This window comes from Arachis hypogaea, chromosome 17, assembly GCF_003086295.3.
Source record: "Arachis hypogaea cultivar Tifrunner chromosome 17, arahy.Tifrunner.gnm2.J5K5, whole genome shotgun sequence".
In the NCBI taxonomy this organism is placed as follows: Eukaryota; Viridiplantae; Streptophyta; class Magnoliopsida; order Fabales; family Fabaceae; genus Arachis; species Arachis hypogaea.
In genome coordinates, this window is record NC_092052.1 from 97,404,533 (window position 1) to 97,408,357 (window position 3,825).

Sequence of the window (3,825 nt, forward strand, 5' to 3'; positions counted from 1 at the left end):
AGGGACAGCTTGGTTTAGCCGCTTAGGCCAGGATTTTATTCCTTTAGGCCCTCCTATCCACTGATGCTCAAAGCCTTGGATCCTTTTTATTTACCCTTGCCTTTTGGTTTTAAGGGTTATTGGCTTTTTGCTCTTGCCTTTTGGTTTTAAGAGCTTTTGCCTTTTTCTGCTTGCTTTTTCTTTTTCTATTTTTTTTCGCCATTTTTTTTTTCTGCAAGCTTTGTATTCACTGCTTTTTCTTGCTTCAAAAATCATTTTTATGATTTTTCAGATTATCAAATAACATGTCTCCTTGTCATCATTCTTTCAAGAGCCAACATATTTAACATTCATAAACAACAACTTCAAAAGACATATGCACTGTTCAAGCATTCATTCAGAAAACAAAAAGTATTGTCACCACATCAATATAATTAAACTAAGTTCAAGGATAAATTCGAAACTCATGCACTTCTTGTTCTTTTGAATTAAAAACATTTTTTATTTAAGAGAGGTGATGGATTCATAGGTCATTCATAACTTTAAGACATAGACACTTAGATACTAATGATCATGTAATAAGACACAAACATAAATAAACATTTAACATAAAAAAATGAAAAACAGAAAATTTAAGAACAAGGAATGAGTTCACCTTAGTGATGGTGGCGTTTTCTCCTTGAGGAACCAATGATGTCCTTGAGCTCTTCTATGTCTCTTCCTTGTCTTTGTTGCTCCTCCCTCATTGCTCTTTGATCTTCTCTAATTTCATGAAGGATGATGGAGTGCTCTTGATGTTCCACCCTTAGTTGCTCCCAATAATTGTGTGGAGGAAAATGTATCCCCTGAGGTATCTCAGGGATCTCTTGATTTGTAGTCAAATGTTCTACCACTGAGCTATAGACCCTTGAGATGAATCTCTCCATCTCCTATGACTCGGAGGTGGAAGCTTTTGTCTTCCCTTTTCTCTTTCTAGAGGTTTCTCTGGCCTTAGGTGCCATCAATGGTTATAGAAAAACAAAAAAAAGCTATGCTTTTACCACACCAAACTTAGAATGTTGCTCACCCTCGAGCAAGAGAAGAAAGAATAGAAGAAGAAGAAGAAGATACGGAGGAGATGGAGGGATGTGGGTATTCGGCTATATGGGTGGAATTGGGTGGGAAAGAGATTTTGAATTTTGAAGGTAGGTGGGGTGTATGGATGTGAGTGGTGAATGGAAAATAGAAGGGATGTTTATTGGGAAGAGAGGATAATTGAGAAGAGGAAAGAGTATGAGTGGAGGTAGGTGGGGATCCTGTGGGGTCCACAGATGCTGAGATGATCCTATGGGGTCCACAGATCCTGAGGTGTCAAGGAATTACATCCCTGCACCAATTAGGCATGTAAAATACCTTTGCATGCAATTCTGGCGTTGAAACGCCGAATTGGTGCTTGTTCTGGGCGTTCAGCGCCCAGATGCAGCATGTTTCTAGCGTTGAACGCCAGTTCTATGCTTGTTTCTGGCGTTTAGCGCCAGCTTTCCTCAGTGTGCATCCCTGGCGTCTGAACGTCAGGATGCTGCTTGTTTTGGGCGTTCAACGCCAGATCCATGCTCTGTTCTGGCGTTGAACGCCAGCCAGATGCTCCTTACTAGCGTTTAAACGCCAGTAAGCCCTTCCTCCAGGGTGTGATTTTTCTTCTGCTGTTTTTGATTCTGTTTTTGATTTTTCTATTTATTTTGTGACTCCACATGATCATGAACCTAATAAACATAAAAGAACAATAAAAATAAAATTAGATAAATAAAAATTGGGTTGCCTCCCAACAAGCACTTCTTTAATGTCAATAGCTTAATAGTGGGCTCTCAAGAAGCCACACAGGTGATCAGGTCAATTTTATAGACTTCCCAACACCAAACTTAGAGTTTGGATATGGGAATTCAACACCAAACTTAGAGTTTGAGTGTGGGGGCTTTAGTTGACTCTGTACTGAGAGAAGATTTTCATGCTTCCTCTCCATTGTTACAGAAGGAGATTCTTGAGTTTTAAACACAAGGTTGTCCTCATTCAGTTGAAGGATCAATTCTCCTCTGTCCATATCAATCAAAGCTCTTGCTGTGGCTAGGAAAGGTCTTCCAAAGATGATGGATTCATCCTCATCCTTTCCAGTGTCTAGGATTATGAAATCAGCAGGGATGTAAAGGCCTTCAAATTTTACTAGCATGTCCTCTACTTGTCCATAAGCCTCTTTTCTTTAATTGTCTGCCATCTCTAATAAGATTCTAGCAGCTTGCACCTCAAAGATTCCAAGTTTCTCCATTACAGAGAGTGGCATGAGGTTTATTCCTAACCCAAGGTCACATAGAGCCTTCTCAAAGGTCATGGTGCCTATGGTGCAAGGTATTAGGAACTTTCCAGGATCCTGTTTCTTCTGAGGCAATCTCAATTGATCTAATACATTTAGTTCATTGGTGAACAGGGGAGGTTCATCTCCCCAAGTCTCATTACAAAATAAATTGGCATTCAGCTTCATGATTGCACCATGGAACTTGGCAACTTGCTCTTCAGAAGAGGAATACTCATCAGAGCTCATGAATGGCATAAGGAGGTTCAATGGAATCTCCATGGTCTCTAGATGAGTCTCAGATTCCTTTGGTTCCTCAGAGGGAAACTCCTTGTTGATCACTGGACGTCCCAGGAGGTCTTCCTCACTTGGATTCACGTCCTCCTCCTCTCTTGTGGGTTCGGCCATGATGGTTAATTCAATGGCCTTGCACTCTCCTTTTGGATTTTCTTCTGTATTTCTTGGGAGAGCACTAGGACGGGTTTCAGTGATCTTCTTACTCAGCTGGCCCACTTGTGCCTCCAAATTTCTAATGGAGGACCTTGTTTCATTCATGAAACTCAGAGTGGCCTTAGATAGATCAGAGACTAAGTTTGCTAAATTAGAGGTATTTTATTCAGAGTTCTCTGTCTGTTGCTGAGTGGATGATGGAAAAGGTTTACTATTGTTAAACCTGTTTCTTCCACCATTATTAAAGCCTTGTTGAGGCTTTTGTTGATCCTTCCATGAGAAATTTGGGTGATTTCTCCATGAGGGCTTATAGGTGTTTCCATAAGGTTCACCCATAAATTTACCTCTGCTATTGCAGGGTTCTCAGGATCATAAGCCTCTTCTTCAGAAGATGCCTCTTGAGTACTATTGGATGCAGCTTGCATTCCATTCAGACTCTGAGAAATTATATTGACTTGCTGAGTCAATATTTTGTTCTAAGCCAATATGGCATTCAGAGTATCAATTTCAAGAACTCCCTTCTTCTAAGGCGTCCCATTACTTATAGGATTCCACTCAGAACTATACATAAACTGGTTGTTAGCAACCATGTCAATGAGTTCTTGAGCTTCTGCAGGCGTTTTCTTTAGGTGAATGGATCCACCTGCAGAAGTATCCAATGACATCTTTGATAGCTCAGATAAACCATCATAGAATATATCCAGGATGGTCCATTCTGAAAGCATGTCAGAAGGACACTTTTTGGTCAGTTGCTTGTATCTCTCCCAAGCTTCATAGAGGGATTCACCTTCCTTCTGTCTGAAGGTTTGAACATCCACTCTAAGCTTACTGAGCTTTTGAGGAGGAAAGAACTTGGCTAAGAAAGCTGTGACCAGCATATCCTAAGAGTTCAGGCTGTCTTTGGGTTGAGAATCCAACCATATTCTAGCTCTGTCTCTCACAGCAAAAGGGAAAAGCATGAGCCTGTAGACTTCAGGATCTACTCCATTAGTCTTAACAGTATCACAGATCTGCAAGAATTCAGTTAAGAACTGAAAGGGATCTTCAGATGGAAGTCCATAGAACTTGTAGTT

The 3,825-nt window shown here is 40.5% G+C and overlaps 1 non-coding gene across 1 annotated transcript; it reads left to right on the forward strand.

The window, feature by feature from the left end:
• Positions 1-3,471: 3,471 nt before the first annotated feature.
• On the forward strand, positions 3,472-3,579 carry LOC112767555 (small nucleolar RNA R71). The gene has a single exon (XR_003184997.1). It is a non-coding gene; the product is annotated as a small nucleolar RNA R71 (small nucleolar RNA).
• The last annotated feature ends 246 nt before the right edge of the window (positions 3,580-3,825 follow it).